Genomic DNA, 19,225 nt, shown 5'->3' with positions numbered 1-19,225 from the left:
TGCATTGTTTTCTCCTAATATCAACAACAGAGGGAAAAAAATGGTTCTCTTGTTTTCCACTTATATAGCCCTAGTATTGCCAAACAAATGTGAAACAGGCTTTTACAATAATAGTATTTTCCCAAATGCCCTGTTAATTTTCAGTAAACCAAAATAAAATGTGTTGTTGTTTATTAAGACAGTGTGACCCATATGGATTCCAGATGATAAAAGTTTCAATAAAATGCTGCAATTAGATGCAAGTAACTTGAGTTTTCTTTTAGTTCACGTGTTTATATGTTGCTCAGGACAAGAATGGTCATTTAAGTTCTGTCAGTGATTAGATTTTACTTAGAATGATGATAGTTCTTTTCACTTGTATGACACTTTTCACTTGAAACTTTCCAAGGAGTCTTGAGCTGTCTGGGAGTAACTTTAATGAGGGAACGTTGTAGGCACATTGATCTAAGCGTATGTTGAAACCTACATCTTCTGGCTTCACAGGAAGATTTAGAGGCTTTACAGGCTATGACTTCTGGGAAAGATGCATGTGTAAGACAGCACATAAAGGCCATTTTGTGTTGGCTATACCACCACATATTGATGAGTTGGATCTCAATAACTGGATTTTTTGGTAACCTTAATATAATAAATCAGCATGACTTTCTGCTAATTAACATCAAAATAATACTTTCCTCTTACTGCTATGACAAATTTGTCTTTTTGTGAATAACTCTCATTTTCAAAAATGTTGAAAGTGATTCAGATGCTTTGTGTAGAGAAATAGGACATCTCAGAGTCATAATCAAATCCTACATATGTGTTTTCATACAACAGTGTACTATAATCATAACGTGATTTGTGTTCTGTCTTCATATTAATCATCTGAAAAAGCTGTGGATTCTTAACAGTGTGGAAAAAGTTGTCTTATGCACAAAACAGGAGCTGAAGAAATATTATCTTCTTCCCTGAAAATATTAAGTTATTAACGTTTTTATAATATCTATAAGATTTTTTCAATTTGCACATATAACTGGGAGGTTATTCGTCGGTACTTATACATCCGCATGGTATTTGCAAGTAAATAATTGACCTACAGGGCCATGAAAAAATATGCATTTGAACTGAACTACATAGTTTCTGTAATGCAAATCTTATAGAATGTACATCATCTCATGGCCTCTTAGTCTAAGTGATGAATAACAATGCTTTTCTGGATAGTACATATCTGAAGATGTTTTTCAAAGGAAAAAAATCTTTCTGTTTTTCTGATAACAGCTTGGGCAAATTTTACACCAGATCTTGTTACATACCATACAAACTTGCGAATGCCACCTACTGCTGTTGAAGAAAGTACTTGCATGCCAGAAGTATCGCAGAACCATATCTGCACTAACTGTTGAGCTCTGTAAAAACCTTTTCCAACATTTTTGTTATATCTTTGCTTTCTCCTTTCTGCTTTTCTTTTAGTACAGCAAAGATGTGAGTAATTTTGATATTGATAATTCAGTTGTAAATTGCCACACTGCACTCATTCTTAGCTGTTTTCAATTTCCATGTCAGCAAGGCCAGTAATATCATCAAGTTCTTTGCAGTCTTATCTGCATAGTCATAGAAGAATTGTATGGTCAATATCTAGCTTCCTGGGTATTATTTCATGCTATCTAATATTCATAAATTGTAATTTTCACATTCAGTGACTTCCAGAAATTAACTACATTATCCTCAGAACATTTCTTTAGCAGTGCTTTCCTGTAGTCCTTTAAAACATCTGAGGGAGATATTTGATGAAACATAAGTAAATTTAATGAAGACAACTATCTAAAACATCAAGAGTCAAAAGCCTGACAGAAGTTCATTCGTGGATAAAGGTGAACATTGTAATGAGGAAAATCATGTTTTACTGAATTCTCTGCTTCGAAAAAGGATCTGGCATGATTAGCATTTGATATCTAAGAGGAGGTTAATCAACCCTTTAGCTATGTTGATTTGTTGTAATGCTGACCCAACCCACTGTGGTTAATAAAGCTGCCAGTTAAAAATATGTAGGTATTTCTTACATTTCTACCATCCTACCACTGTTTGTCTTAGCAATGACACAACTTGTGCTGTGATCTTTATGTTGTTTACTCTATATGTGGCATTTTAGACTAATACTGTACAAGAACAGTAGGCTTTTACGTGCATACAAAAAGCATTAATGAAATTAGCCACGTAAACTTAAGCAAGATACGGTTTGCACATGTCGACAGCGTGACAAGATTGTCTGAAATGTTTTGATTGCATTAGAGACAGTTTCGTGCTGCATTTCCAAGTTAGGAATTTTACAGCAAGATCTGGAATGCTTAAGCTGGTTTGTCTTGGCACCAGTGTGTTTACCATTTTTTAAGGTAATTCTCACTTTCGCTGTTAGCATTAAATATGACAATAAATTAATTTTTGCTCAGAGATGCTAGACCAGTTAAGGTTCACAGGTACCAATACACTGTGCTAGAATTTACTTGCACGTTTATGCTTCCTCACTGGCTTGCAAAGATCCCAGTTTTTCACAACACACATTTATTAATTCTCTGCTTTTGTTCCCAAATCTGTTTGTTCCTTCATTTCTGATGCTGAGTTTGGCAAGTTACTGTTTAGAGGGTGGTAGAGTTTGAGGAAAATTGTTTTCAAAGTGTGATCTTTATGCAGTTTTAGCTTATTTCATGATTTTCTGTCTAAATTTTGGGATATTTTGTGACAACCGGGTGTTTTGGTCAGTCAAGAATAGTTTTAGTGTAGAAAGGTCATATGTCATCTTTGGGTTGGCAAAGGTGATGTGACTGTTATTTTCTTCAGAGAAAATGTGTTTTCTGAGTACTTGCTTATGTATCATGGGTTTCTTTGCTCCCTTCATGTTTAAAAAGATGAATAAATTAGGCTATGATTTTCTGTATACTAGGTAGGCATTATATCCTTTTGTTGTGATTTAACCCCAGTAGGCAGCTAAGCACCACACAGCTGCTCACTTCTCCCACTCCCATCTGGGTGGGTTGGAAGAGAATTGGCAGGGCAAAAGTTAGGAAACTCATGGGTTGAGATAAGGATGTTTTAATAAAAAAGAAAAACAAGCAAACAAACAAACCATAACCAAAGGAAAAAACAAAACAAGTGATGCAAAACACAATTACTCATCAGTGACTGATGCCTAGCCAGTCCCTGAGTGATGGCAGGCCCCTGGCCATCTCCCCCTGGTTTTATTGCTGAGCATACGCCACATGGTATGGGACATCCCTTTGGTCCGCTTGGGTCAGCTGTCCTGCCTCCCAGCTCCTTGTGCACCTGCAGCCTCTTTGCTGGCAGCACCAGAAGCAGATAAGTCCTTTATCTGTGTAAGAACTCCGTAGCAACAATTAAAATCTTGGTGGGTTATCAGCACTATTTTTGTTCCAAAACCAAAATCATAGACACACAGAATCATTAATGTTCGAAGAAAGCTTCGAGATTGTTAAGACCAATCATTAACCTGACCTCATCACTAAACCATTTCCCTTAGTGCCTTGTCCATGCATCTCTGAAATACCTCTAGGAATAGGGACTCCACCTCTTCCCTGGGCAGTCCATTCCAATGCTCAACCAACCTTTCTGTGGAGAAATTCTTCCTAATGTCCAATCTTGAGGCTGTTTCCTTGTGCCCTATCACTTGCCACCTGAGAAAAGTGACCAACACTCTCCTTGCTGCAACCTTTCAGGTAGTAGTAGAGTGCAATGATGTCTCCCCTTATCCTCTTCTTCTCTAGACTAAACAACCCCAATTCCCTCAGTTGCTCCTCATAAATCTAGATTTCTAGTCCCTTTACATAGTACCATGAGCTACAATGAATAAAATTAACTCTATCCCAACTAAACCAGCATACTTTTTTACTTTTTTTTTTTTTTTTGTTAGATGATGCTGTTGATGTTAAAGTAGCCATAAGTGATTTTGATGGAGGGTACTGGACACCAGCTATGAATTTATGATACAGATGAGTGGAGCCTTCATTTTTTGTCCCAATGTTAATGGTATTATTATTATCTTTGGTTATATGAGGGAGAGGTTATATGGTGCAAGCACCTAGGTATTTTTCTTGCCAGAGTCATGAGTAGAATGGAGTTTTGATGCATAAATTTGTTTATAAGATTTAGAGGAAACACAGGCAGCTGAAGGTGATGCCTTGGATGAAAGTAGGGTATATGGTTTTGATAATGCATTGAGGTTAGAAGTCACTATTGCCTTTGTTCTTGTAGGTACTTCAGGCTGGCTGTCATGTGGGATGGCACTGTGCAGAGTGGTGTCCATGGAGACGGGGACAGTGTTGTTCGAAGGTGGATTATGTTGTTTAGTTTGTAAAGTGAGTACATCTTTCTTCATATTGTACTTCTAGAGCGCACTGCTTGGAGGAAATTCTTTGTGGTGGAACATATGAACTTTTATAGCCTCTTTCATTGGGAGTCCACAAGCAGGTTTAAAGAAAATTAATCTTTTTTCTTTAAACTCACCTGCATTTTTGTTATGCAGGAGATAGCTTTGCTATTCCCTTTAAAAAATGGATCATTTTTTACTTCCTTACAAATGTAACATCACAGTAAGCTGTAGTTTACGCATTGACTTGAGACTGCACTGCCAAAAGGTGATCCCTCATTTCCTGAGCTAGGTGCTGCTACTGCTCCCCCGCATTTGCTGTACTGGTTGTGTTATTGCTGAGTGGACTAGATCACAAGCCATGGATCCATCAGAGAAATAATTGTGCCAAAAATAAGGAAAAACTTTTTCAGCAAATTTCACTGACGTAATAGCTATATGCAGTGGGGCTTATACAAGAAAAGGGGCAGGGAAAGGTAGGGATGGTGACTGACCCATTGAGAGCCCATACACAGACTGACTTACTCTTGTGAAACAGCAGAGTTGGTGTGTGCTATTTCTATCCATTGAGCAATATAGGAATTTTTGTGTTAACATACATTGAGCATAAATCTAAATAGTGCAGATTTCTGTACTGCATTATTTACTCTTTATTTAAATGAGACACAAGAGTTATAGCATGACAGTGGCCCTAGGGGAGATTGACATCACCCATTTTTTCTTTTAATTCTACCCTAATTACCCCAGAAAGGAATTTCACAATTACGTTATTTTTACAGGTTTATTAGTTGCATGTTGTCTTTCAAATGTTACATTTAAATAAGCAAAGTATCTGCTTGTAACAGAAACTCAGGGCATATAGAGAAATGTTGCTATTTTTCTCCTAAGTGCTGAAAGAACTTTGCTGAAGAAAAATTCTGTTTCAGTCAAGCAAAACTTCTTTTTCTGCTTATTTATAAAAGCGGAACTTAGAGAAGGAGGTGATTATTATGTACTCAGAAGCAAATGTGAAATAAATATACTGTCAAAATGAGCAATGTATAACAGATACTGAAAGAAGGGCCTTGCAGACCCCCAAATTAAACAATTTTATTAATATGACTGTGCACAGAACCAGAAAAACAATAGGTGGTTGTGTTCCTCACCTGGTAATTGAGTCAAAATGAGAGCTCACAGCTTCCTAGTACTTTATCTCCAATCTTTCTAATTCCATATGACTTTACTAAGTTAAAACTAGCAAAAACAGGCTAGTATATATAAAATTATTTGGACATTCTGCCAGTGGTAGAATAACTGACAAAATCACAAGTCAAATCTGCATCTCAGTACTGTAAATGCTAGTGAAATACATGATGGCAAAAAGACCAACAAACTGGGAAATATGTACGACAATAAGGCAATCCTCTGAAGTCATCTATATCATTTGCTGTTGTAGTCCTCTAAAACAAAATGTGCAGGAATTCAACCAAGTGATGCATTTTCTAGTTAGGAACAAGGCGAGGGAATGGAGAACTCTGGTCTGAAAACTGGGGCTTCTGGTGGAGGAGGTTGTTGCTGTGAACGAGCATCTGACTGTGAGTTCCTAGATCAGTACTGAGGTAAAGAGCCTAGTGTTGTCCATGGAACTACAAGCCAGATATAGAGAGGTTCATATATTATCTGCAAGGTGGCATTAGTAGAGTCCTGGATACAGTTTTAATATTACTTATTTAAAAAATATTGAGAAGTAGAAGATGAGAACAGAACTACCAAGATTATACTAGCAGTGAAGAAAATGCCCAGGGTAAGAACCGTAGAAAGCCTAATTTGGATAATTTTAAGAAAAAGGGGGGATTTAGAAGTGGCTGACAGTGCAGAAGAAAGTATAACATTATAAAGCTAAAGCGAGAATGAAGGACTGGAGGCTGAAGTGAGACAAATGTTAAATAGTGCTTACTATACTAAGGAACATGATAGACCACAAAAAAGCTTACTAAGTGGAGTGATATCTCTGTATTTAAATCATGATCAAATGCTTTTTTTGCAAAAATGTGCTCTAGCTAAATATAAATTATTCTGCTCAATATAAAAGTGACTGGACAAAATTGAATAGCCTATTATAATAATACAGCTCAAACTGGTGTAATAGAAACTAGATAACTAGGCGTCCCTCCTGGTAGTTTATTCTATGGCTTTCAGGTCCTGGATCCCATTCTCCTTTGCTGTGCATCACATGCAGTTACTTAACACTGTGAAGTGGAGTGAATTCACTATTATCATTTCTTTTCTGAGTAACCCTTAGAGCCTTCCTGCTAGTGCCAGCTGATGCACTAATGGACTGGCAGTGATGACATCCTGCTGATGGATCACAGTCTCAAATATACATGAAGATTAAATTTAGTTAAACTTCACCAGTTGTCTTACAGTGTATCTGGCAATAGTGAGACTGTTTGGAGATAGCAGCCTGTCTTGGGAGGGAGGAGAGTTATCTCCAAAGAGACCTCATGGTGACCTCACAGTATGTTCTGACCTGCTTCCTGGCTATCAGGATAGATGGACAGTATTTCCAGGGGAGGACACAAGACCAAACACTTTTTATGCTCCTGTGTTTATTTGGTCAACTGTATATGGATCTACTTCTCTGGATGACGGGGAATTTCTGTCTCCATGCCAGTTCTATTCATTACAGTTCATTTCATATTCCTAGAGTGAGAGGCCTTGGATTCCAAAGAATATACTAAGACATTTTGCAAGTAGATGTTTATAACACCATTAATAATACATACTTTAGTGTTTATTGTACTATATCTGTTTATTGAAAAGTAATAATGGTAGAAAACAAATATATTGGAGAAAATACTTTGCTTTGGGCTTGTCATTGCAGATGTAGTAACATCAACATTTGGGGATCTGGTAGCATTTCCATTGGAAATCCCTTGAGTATTTTCAGGGATTTTACCAGTGGCTGGAGAAAATACTTGTAAATTTAACAAAGGGAATCTTTGCAAACAATGTATACAATTTGGAAATAAATTTCTTCTGAATATAGATTTTGACTTTCTTAGTACTTGTGAATTTTCAGAATGAAATAAAAATAAAGTAAAAAAAAATCCCTTTAATAGTTCACACGTCCGATAGTTTTGTTGTTGGTGTTTTTTTTTTTGAGGGGGGATTGTTTTTTTAATATATTTTTATTTTTTAAGCTCTTAAGTTTGTGACTACCCAATATTGTTGTTTAACCAGTGGCCTGCCAGTGTGAGATGGATATTTTTGCATTATAAGACAATTTTTCTACTGTTATTGGAGTCAAGCCTTATTTCATTTTTAAAATATAGATCAAACATAGAAGATCATACTGATATAAATAGAAATTCAAAATTGATAAATAATAATGCTAAATTTTTGGTACACAAATCTTGTGAAATTCAGTGGATGTCTTTACAATTTAAAAGTTCTTCTATTTAAAAAAGTGTCTAGCTAGATTTGACAAAACAGATGGGGTTTGAAAAGCCAATTGTATGCTTTCAGATTAATAAGATGTGGAGTTGTCTGTTCAAGTGTCAAGTTTTAGAGTGAAGGAGCTATTAGACTGTATTGTGTTATTGACCTGTAAAGCCTAAGAGCTTGTGTAGTAGAGCATATTCCTTGCTGTGCTAACTCCTTGTGTAAATCTATAACAACTGCTTTAGTTACAGTTTCCTAATTGCGTGCCCTATTATGCACCATTCTAGTATTTGAAATGGCTTTGGGAAGTATGTGCCCGATGTGAAACCTCTTTAAAGTGTCCATAGTCTTTTAGTGGGTTTAGAATTTAAGTGCCACCCAGCCTTCTCCTTCCCCGCCCCCCCCCCCCCCCCCAGCCAACATTTTTTTGCATGCTCAAATTCCTTTTTTTTTCTTCAGAGAATAGTGAAAATATAGTCCTCCAATACTCAATTATGCATGAGCCTTGCCCTGGGAAAACTACCCTTCAGATCAGGATGTCTCCTTGCCACAAGCAGCTTGAAAGGTAATTTGTTACTTGAAAACTTCAGCTGGAATTTATAGTTCCATCTACCTCTCTTCCATCATTACTGCCTACCCATATGATGCCCCCCGCCCCCCCTCTTTTTTTTTTTGGCATTGCATAATACTTGATGGCCATTCATGATTTGCAGCCCAGGTTCTGTTTTCTCTGCAGTTACTTTGTTATTAAAACTTCAATATATTAAACTTTTTATCATATTTGCCATACAAAAATCCAACGTTAAAACTATTCTTCAAGTAAAAATACGGTATGTCATTCCATATTTTCACATACCTGTTGAAATGTCAAAAAATATCAAAAAGTGTACTAGCTTGCTAGTTAGAGTGCTCCTTGAATAATTTTTGTTATTGATCAGTATCATCAAGTTAATATAAAATATTAGATGAAGCTAGCGATAGCAAGATACTTAGAATATTTGACACCTATATTGTTGCCCTTGCTATTGGTTTCCCTTCCCAAAATGTTCCACTGACAGCAATGATTGGTAATAAATTTCAGGTTTATATTAGATTTAAATGAAGCAACTGAGAACTTCATGGAGGCATATTGTTGTGTTCTACGTAATGTTTTTCACAATATACTGAATTTAAGTTTGCTTTTTCCCCCCTGTATTTTTGTCATTATCATGTTTGTTTGGCTTTGCACTCAGAGAGTCACTTTAGTAGTGATTTTTTAAAAATTTTGATACAACAATTGATTTGTGACTGAAAATTGCATCTCGTACAAACTTGCATAATAGCACAGATGATTGCAAAGGACAGCTTTTGTGGCTTTGGATCACTTAGGTTACTCTTACATCTTATTTTTTATATTTATTTTATATCTTATATTTTATATTTATTTATTTTTTATTTTGCCAGATATAAAAAAGGACTTAAAATAAATCAAAAAGGGCTGATTTTATTTTAAACTAAAATTAAGAGTTATGAGTTAAAAATGGTTTAGTCATTCTTGTTCCTGTTTGTTCATGGATTTGGCCTAACTAGTCACTCTCTCCATTTAAAAAAGTGCATGGGTATGGTAGTAATTCCATAACAGTGAGTTTCAGAAATAGTGTAGTAGTTGAATTACGGACAGAAAAGATTGTTGTAAGAAATGTTCTTTTTCTTTTTTTAACATTCTCTCTCTCTCTCTCTCTCTCTCTCTCTTTTTTTTTTTTTAATCAATAAAATGTTCTGAGTGGTCATGAAAAGAAACCTAGAATTTCATGAATTGGAAAAAAAAAAAAAGGCAGATAAGGAAGAGGTTGCAAAATATTTAAAAAACTATTTTTTCCCTCCCAGATTGATTCCATATTTGAAAAGTAGTGTTAACATTTGCCTTCCTTACATACTTTAAATGAAAGTTTTTCCCACAAGTAAATAAGAGTTACTGATCCTATTTACAAATACTAGAGGCAGAAAAAATGATATATGGTTCTACTATTTTGCCCACCTCTAAAACTAGTGTTGAATTATATGCCGCTTCTGAGATTAGTTAAATATTGCTTAAAGGCACAGGAAATAATCTTGCATTGACCCATACTTTCTGATGCTCTCAGTAAACCATAGACCCTCAGTTGCATGTTTAGATTTAGCAAAACTATTAAATATGAAAAGTCTTATCTCATAGTATTTCCCTCCAGTGCCTTTGGATGTAGTCCCCTTGTTTTTTCTTAAATGCTTTGCTGGTATAATGTAATGCATTTCATACAATTCATTTCAAACACCTGTTTTTGTTTCTTTGTTTGTTTGCTTTTAAACCAGAAATTGTTTTCAAGGTCATCTTCTTTTATGAAATATTCTGTCCACTGAACGAGTTTCCTTGCACAGTCTGCAGAGAGATGTTCTGATCTGCTCTTTGTATCCAGACGTAGTTAATTGTTTTAACATAAAGGCATATGCTGAGATTTAGGAAGGACTCTCTTCAGAACCCAATAATATCATTATGTGCCAGTTTGAGTGTCAATGATAAACTAGAGATCTTTGTTGCCCTTCAGTTAAAATATGCTAGGTGTGTGGGATACAGTAAACCAGATGTAATAATTAGGCAAATAGTTCAATACTGCATGGTATTTGCTATCACATGACCATTGAACAAGAAGTAAAGCCAACTCATAAAAATTCTATTTGGCTTAAAAGTACAGTAACAATTAATGTTAAACACTTCAATGAAAAAATTATGTAGGCATGGGTAAACTGTGTCAACGGTTTAGCAGAGGAAACAGATTCAAACAGCTTAATAGAGGAAATGGAACACTGTCAAAGTAAAGAAAAGATTTTTCAACCTAATGACAAAGTAAAAGAAAAGCACACATTCCACCCTGAGTAGTTTTGTTTGGAATCTCTAATTAATATGCATTATAGCAAAGATAAGAAGAAAACAGGTATTTGATAGTTTTAATATACAAAAGCAAGAAAAAATCTTTGAAAGGTAAATATTTGATGTAAAGATTTGTTGAATGGTATTGTTAGAGTCAGTTGAAATATTATCATATTCTCAGATACCACATTACATCCTTTCTTTCCTCATCTTAGGAAAACACTTGCAAATATTTTCCCTGAAAAACTGAAAATGGTCTTTTCTCTACATTCAAGCGAATCCTTTGTAAGCATTTGTAAGAATAAAGGCACAGTTTCTCCAGGAAACAATTCTCTGATCACTTCTGTAGTGGAATAGAACACCAAAACAATTACTGAAGTTGTTAGTGACTCTCACACTATGTTTGTTGGTGGTCTCTCAGAAGCTTTATGTTGATAGGATATTGCTATATTCTAAATGCTAATTCAAATGAAAAAGATGTTTTTAATACTGCTTCTCTTCATATACATTTCATTTAAAGATATTGTGGAAGAAGAGCAGACAGTTTTGTAAATGGAGGAGGAAGGAGGGGAGCAAAAAAAAAGTTTTTTGGAACAGTAAACAGTATGCAAAAGTTTGAGAATACTTTTCAAGGTATAGAAAAGATAGATGGTTGACCAAAAAGCTGTGGCTTGCATTAAAGGCTGGAAAAGTTGGTGATTTAGAGCTCTTCTAATTGTAGATGTAGTCAGCTGCTGAGTAGATGATGTCTAGGAGGCCTTTCTTCTCTAGGTTATCTGATTTTGTAAAGTCTTTGCGTATTTGTAAAGTATTCCTTCAAGACAGGTGGCCTCTATTTGTAAAGTCTTTGTATCTTTGTAAGGTATTCCTTCAAGACAGATGATCCCTATTCCCTTATCTAATACACTAAGAGAGCCTTTAAAATAGGCCTGTCTGTTCTTTTGAAAAGTGATTATGGCAAAAAAAGGAAGTATTACAGTTTGTTAGTAAAGTCTTTTTCAGAAACTCTAGATAGGGGAACTTTGGCCGGGCTCAGTTGTTTATTAATTGTTGTTTTAAAAGTGGTTATGGCAAAAAAGGAAGTATTACAGTTGTTAAAGTCTTCTTTCATAAACTCTAGGTAAGTGAACTTTGGCTGGGCTCAATTGTTTATTAATTGTTGTCTTTGTTAGTGATACAGATTACTTTTTTTCATTCAGTTTTCTGATAGTGAGTTCTCATTATCAAAAGTAACATAAATATCAACGCTTAATAAAAAACATCTGTTCTAACAGAGTGAATTGTGTATACTCATGCACATACATGTGAGTGCATGCTCATCTCGTGTCTTTTGTGGGTAGAGGGCAGGTGATGGGCAGAGGTTCTGTCCTCAAGCAGTGTACTCTATCTGTGGAAGCAAATACCTGCAAAACAAACTTTGTGTAGAAGTAGAATTTGCAGTGGGTCTCCTGTACATTTTGTTGTTTCTTTTCATCCTGCTCTAAAGCTGCAGATATATTGTTTCCTGACTTTCTGCCAGAGCCCAGCATAAAGTCTCTGGCTACAAAGTGTAAGAGATTAAAAGAGAATGACTTTTGAATGAGGAGGCTGCTTTAAATTATTCAGAGATCCTCCCTCTTCCTCTGTTCCTTTTCTTGATGTTTTGGATCAGCAGCACATTTCTAGCTGTAAATGTCTTTAGAAAATATATTTTAAAGGAACAACTCCAGTTTATAAGAGACTTTGAAACTAAAGCATACAGACGTCATTTTTGCTTCATTGCATGTAATATAATAGACAACTGTCTTTGTCTCATTTGGCAATATGAAGAGTCACTAAATACACAAGTTCCACATAATCTCTTAAAATCCTTTCAAAGGAAAAAATTTTTTTAAAGGAACAAACATGCAAGTGAAACTTGCCACAGTAACTGGTTTAACTTCAAACTTTTGGCATCAGGGTCCATTTGCTGATCCTTTTGTCAGTGAAAAAATATGCTTTTCTAAGAGCTCTCTAGGAAGAGAATACTCCCTGAGGGTGCTGAGGCATTTTGAAGAAAATAAAAAATGAGTTAAGTCTTCACCCAAAACTTGAACTGGACCCAAACTTAACATTTCTTTAGGCTTGACAAGTTTGGAATGTTTCCTTCCTCTCCACCCTCATTACTTTTCATTTTCATGCTCTTTTGCATTTCCAGTTTCTGGCCAAGAAGTGAGCTATGTGTTGCCGGAATTCTGTACCAAAAAGGGGCAATATTTCTGTGGTATATTTTGGCCTGCTTATAAGAAAAAGAATTTCCCACAGAACCAAAGGGGAACTTGTCTTTTGCCAGAATGCTGGATTTTTTATTTTTTATTTATTTTTTATTTTTTCAAAAATCAAAAGGTTTAGGTAATAACTTAGTAATAACGGTAATAGTTTATAGTTTAAGAAAATAGTTTACAACAATTTCCCCTTCTTTCCCTTTCCAGCTCTAATGCTGTTAACATAATTACCCAAATATAATAATGTTATTGTATATATTTAGAATTTATGTAAATAACTGAAATGAACTCTAACTAGAAATGAAGATTTAAAACAAAACAGGATAAAAAAAATCCATATTTAAAAAGAAAAAAAAATTTAGAACCTTTTATATTTGTTTATCACTATCACTAGCCTGAACATCACTAACACTAGATTGAACTGAAAGTTAAGAATTCTGCATACTTGACAGAGATGTGTAAGTACTGTTCTTGTAACCTTAAATGAACTAAGAATCTGACAACACACTTTCTACTTGCCTCTTACACATTTTTCTCAGTATGTGTTCTGCCAGTTTCTGAATGCAATAAAATCTTCAACATGTCAGACACTGAGTGTAAACCTAAATAGCTCTGGCTTGCAGATACCAAACCACTGAACTAAACCCTTGAGAAATCCACCCTATAAAACTTGCCTTGATACCTGGAGCTTTTTGCTTCTGAGATTCAGTAATACGAGTTATTACCACTAAGGACTTACACAGTTATGATGTGATGATACATTGCTGTTCTAATGAAAGATAAAAAACAAAACCAAGCAAACAAATAAAAAAACATCTACAAAAAAAGGAGTTCTGTCTCAGATTTAAATAATTTTTGAATCATGGCTTCCTTAGGGACAAGCATTCTTCACAGCCAGAAGGTACATTTACTTTCTGACAGCCTGTCTGACTCTTTTTGACAGCAGCTACCCTGAAATTGCTGTGGGCCTTTGGAAAAATTAACTGGTTTTGTTTTATTTGTTTTTAAATAGTTTTTCAAACAGCCTTTATTATTATCATTATTATTTTCCTTCTGATTAGAGATGATTGCCCATGTTTCTGTTGCTCCAGAAATTGTGTTATGTTAGGAATGGAAATACACTTCCAAAAGGCAAGAATTTAGCTTAAAAAGAAAAGAAGAAAAAAAAGGAAAAAAAAGAAAAGAAGGTTGTTGGAGGTGGAAAATAGCTTTCTGGGTTACTTAATTTGACCCTGTGCCATTGCATTATTGTGCGGGATGGGTGAGGTTTTGGGGAGAGGATGAGCAATTCCATTGTGTTAACTAATAATACCTGGCTAAGACATTTTACTTACTGGGATTTTCCTGCTCTTATGAAGTTTGCTTTGGCATCCTGTACAGGAACGTTGTGTCTTTGCACTGTTAGGTACACTACTTAAACAAGGTATTCAAAAATAAAGACATGGATGCATACCTAAATGAGCATAGTTTGCTTATTTTCTGTTTCTGATGCTTTAGTGTGGGTAGGATTGAGCCCATAAGAAATTTTTCCTTTGAGCCTTTTCAGTTTAGGAATAGATGCAGAATGGCAGTGTATGAGGTCCAGAGGCCAAATGCCTTTCTTTTGGCTGGATATGCACATTGAACATATGTAGAAAAGTCACATGCAATGGCACTCCCAAAACTACTGTCTGGTTCTCACTGCTAAAAATATTGAACTAATTTAATCTTAAACACGAACAATTTAGAATTTACCTTCAGTGTGTCTGCCTTCTCTATGGGCGCTTCCTCCTCCAGATAGCTACTTTCCTAGAGTAACTGTTAACCGTAGTTTTTCCTAACAGTGTATACAGCCAGAATTTTAGGTTTCATGCGTTTGCAGAACTCTGTGAAGGAGTAAGTGGTATGTTGATTTAGACGAGTTGACAGTTTTGCCTGCAGTGTCAAAATTGCTTTTCCCAGGCCATTGCCATTAAACATTTTTCTTGCCTTCCTCCTGATCTCTTAAAAAACAAACACACAAAACCAAGGAAGTTTTTTTTCAAATCAAATTCTAAACATATTTGTATATAGAAGAGAAATTCACACAACCCAATATGAGCCATCTAATTAACCTGTGCAAGTATGTGCCCTGGGGACCCATTACCACCAGCTGAGAGTCACGGGTTGTCTCCAGGGTGCACACCAGTGTCTTCACATTGACTGCACAGAAGCCAAGGAGTCTTGCTGGCTAAAGCAAGTGCCTAATCATTAGCAGTGTGCCGTCACTCTCCCTGTCATCATTTTGGTTTATGATATGATGCTTCTGTCACTGCCATTTAACAAATTCCACTTGATTTAAGGGTTTATACTGAATCATCTCAGAGCCCTTAAAAGAAGCCCCAAAGGTCTGTGGGATTCTTTAGGTCTGACTAAAGAACCCTAGAAGGAAATTCCTAGTCCACTTTTTAATGAAAAACAACTTGGACTTGCTGGTTTCTGAATAGATAACCAGAGGGTTTTTTTTTTGTTTGTTATTGTTGCAGTGTATTGTAGGCTTTGGCATGTTGATTTGGTACCCTTTGGCTACTTAGATGTTTGCCACACCAAGGCTCATTATTCCTGGGCTAGGTTCTGTACTGTGAGGAGTGCTGAGCTCTGAAAGAGGAAAGCAGCGCAGAGCAGAGCTCATGGAGAGTTCTTGTGAGTATCGTGCATTGAAGACAGATACAGAGTTTACTTTATGTTGGGATATTTTTGAACTGGAAATCAAAATTACTATATTGTCAGTTATAATATTTAATAAGGAATTAAGATTGTATAATGCAATTGATTTTTAACAATTGACAGGTGTAGTTACTGCTAGTTACTCTAATGACTGTTATACCTGCACGTTTTTGCTGAAGCGGGATATATAGAATGCCTGCTATATTTATGAACCAGACTGAATATATCTTCTACACCATTTATTAAATGATAATAAAGTATTTATAAATAGGAGAACAATATAAAATGTTACCATATGCTCAAAATAATGATGAGGCATTTACCCTCACTCATGAGAAAATGTTTTGGATCCAAGCTTGTTGTACCATATGGACATGGATGAGAAAAGAAAACAGTTATGTGTGTTTCATGGGAGTGTAGATTTTTCACTTCATTATGGACAAAAAGAAAGGAAAAATTAATCATATAATCAGGTTTCTCAAAAGTATTTCTCAAACTGAAAAGCCTCATTGCATTTATTACAATGCAAATTTTTCACCTCTGACACAGATACCTTGCCAATAATGTACCTCAGGTGCAGTTACTGTTAAATAAGTATACTATGTCACATGGTTTTAAATTTATTTGGATAGAAGACTTTTGTTTCTTTGATGCTGCATTATTCAGGGAGAGAGAATTTGCAATTTATTCCTTTCTAATTTTATAATAAAAGTTTAAGGTCCAAAGTCTCAGCCAATGTGGAAATTGGCAGAACTCCACTGGAATCAGAAGAACTTTGCCAGTTCACACCATCTGAGATGTCACCATTTATTTTATTTTTTGCTAATGATATTGTATAAAAATGTCATGATTGAACGCAGATAAATGATTTGTAATATAATCCCAAAGTTTGGTGCGGGAAATGTTTCTTTTATATCATACAAAGTCTGCCTTAAATTGCTCAAGTTAAGCTGAGAATGAAAAAACATGAAATGGAAAACCCTAGAAATAGAATTATTCTGTTTTATTATCTGAGTGCTTAGCACTTTGCCTGAATGATAATGTTTTTCTTAATATATAAGGCATAGTTTCTGCATGATTTCAGTTCTCTTTTTCTTCTTAAAAGAGAAATGAATATTTGGATAAGTTAGTGAAGCGGTAAGGGGAACAAAAGAGGTATTTTTTTTCTTCAGAGATAATGAGGGAAAGCAAGTGCCCAGAACCAAGTGTTTCTGCCAAGCAGTCAGTCTTTTTGGGTCCCAGGAAATAATAAAGAGGAAAAACAAACAAAACAATTTAATGAAATAAAACCATCCCCCAAACCTTGCCTGCCTATAATAATAAAATAAATTTAAATCCCAGATAGTATTATAATGTTCCCAACTTTCCAATCTGAATGAGGTGTGAAGTTTTATATTTCTATAAGGCAGTGATAAAAATTCAAATATATGATTTGGGGAAGATGTACGGAAGTAGCATGGGAGAATTAGGAAGTTCCATTTGATATTTATGCAACAACATCCTTTTTCCAAAGATGAGTTAATGGAAATTTTCGGGAACTTCCCTGTGCCTGTCTTCTGTCTTACTGATAAGGATTGAGTTGAAGTCCTAAGTAAGACCTTTAAAATGGTCTACTAGGAAAGCAGAAAGTACTTATGGCACTAACATTGGTCCCATGGAACATAATGATAAGGCCGTCAGCTCTCATCATTACCATAAATAAGTAGGTAGAGTAGGAGCATCTTTACAGATTAATTTGTAGTTTAAATTTAACCAAACTTTACAGCAAACAGAGATTTCCGTATGGATTCAACAGATACTATGATAGCCACTCCCTAAACTGCAAATTGCTTAGCACTGTAAATATATATATTATTTTATACATACAGGCATGCATTCTTCACACTCTACCATGTGTTAACACATCATATATATTTTCTCTGCACTGAATAATGCAGCTACCACTCATTTCCCCTCACACCTGCCTGTAAATTCCATGCTTTTTCCATATGTATTTTGTTATGGCAAAAAAGAATAGCCTTACCTTTACACTTCAAGGTTTCATCTTCCCCGGGAAGTGTGGTGTATTCTTGGTTTAGCCATCCTGAGTTAATTAGCGAGAGATACAGTTCCAGTCAAGATGAAGCAGTTTGTGGTTTTCTTATCAGTTTGCTGGTCAAATACCTGTTAGTATTTCATGGTTTTGCACCAGGCTGTAAAGCTCATCTAGGAAGATGCTAGTTACTGGAGGGTCAGCCAGTGGTTCCGTAGCTGTACTGTTAGCAATTCCTGAGCTATGTAGTTTAGACCTAGCTCTAGTATACTTAGACTATGCTACAGACACATGACATATAGACATGACTTAAGTTTTTAAACACAACTCAAAAAAGTTACTCCAGTCAAGAAGAATTTTCCCAGTGAATTTCAGTTTCTGCGCAGCCTGGGTTATAAGCACCCCCAGGCAGCCAGGGCTGCCAGCTTTGGAGCATGAAATCTGGAAGCTCTGACAGCACGGTTAGCTGAGGTTCTCAGGGCTGCATTGTGCATTGCTGAGGTACAAGTGCTGTGCTGGTTTTGAGGCTGGTGTCGTCCTGCTGTCCAGGCTCCTGGCTCCACAGCATTGAGTCTGGAGTCTCTGAGAGCTTCAGTATAGCTCTAGTTCAAGGGTTTGGCACTTTTCCGTAGGAAGCACTCTTGTGACACAGGGTTCCAAGTGTTTTCAGCTTCCTGGCTCTTAGAAAACCCCACGTAGTACGGCTGGCCAGAGCTGCAGGGCCTGGGTCCTAGCCAGGAACCAGGCAAGCCCTGGTGGGTGCTTTGCCAGCACACTGATGAAAGTTTGTTGAATCACTGACATTTCTGCAAAACACTTCAACTTTGACAAATTGTCATTCTCAATTTAGTCATAAAATTACTCAGCAGTTCTATTTATGAATGTATTGTGAATATATTTAGGTTTCTTTTGGACTATAATTCAAATGAAGGTTTTGATGAATAATTTTACTTATTAAAAGGAAAGATGAGTTAAGTACTTTCAACTTTAGCTTCATTACGATAGTTCTGAATGTGCACATCTGCTGGAGGAATGCCTAACAATGTTTTCAGCTACTCATTAACAGCAACTTAGATCAATTGCTGTTTTAACAGGAATGTTTACCTAAAACATTGGAAAAAATCAAATTGCTGATTCCTTCTGATTGAAATAACCTTATTTGACTTTTTTTTAATCCTTGTTTTAGAGACTCACTAAAAAAATGAATAAATACAAAAGAAACAGCAGGAACACAAGGGATGTTTTTAACTCAAGAGATATCAAGCCTATAACTTTTGATTGCTAAGAAATACACAGAAAATAAATCCAGATAAGATTAAAGAGGCCCCAGAGGAAGTGAAAGAACATTGTTTGCACTAATATGTTGGATAAGTAATGAATAAATTTAGCTTTAAATCACAATAAACATATTTTAAAACTTAAATTTAGAATGTTAGTTTCTGTAGTCTCTTCTACTGCATGCTTTGCAAACTCATTCATGACAGTTGCTCACTGTGAACGTGTGTGATCTGTAAATCACTCTCAAGTACTCTTTGTGCAAGCTTGCATTCTTTTATCTTAGTTTCTAAATGGAAGCACATTGAATTATTTGAACATTCGTA

At 35.6% G+C, this 19,225-nt stretch overlaps 1 long non-coding RNA gene across 1 annotated transcript in view; it reads right to left on the bottom strand.

Moving 5' to 3' along the window:
• The window catches only part of LOC308198691, a 62,266-nt gene extending 43,851 nt beyond the window's left edge, over positions 1 to 18,415 (bottom strand). Inside the window, exon 1 of the long non-coding RNA XR_013954108.1 lies at positions 17,616 to 18,415. This is a non-coding gene — a long non-coding RNA (uncharacterized lncRNA). The remainder of the gene's footprint in view (positions 1 to 17,615) is intronic.
• Between the last annotated feature and the right edge of the window lie 810 nt (positions 18,416 to 19,225).

The sequence above is a fragment of the Anser brachyrhynchus genome (assembly GCF_964034855.1).
Source record: "Anser brachyrhynchus genome assembly, chromosome: 8".
Classification (NCBI taxonomy): domain Eukaryota; kingdom Metazoa; phylum Chordata; class Aves; order Anseriformes; family Anatidae; genus Anser; species Anser brachyrhynchus.
This window is presented reverse-complemented; position numbering and strand designations above follow the sequence as displayed.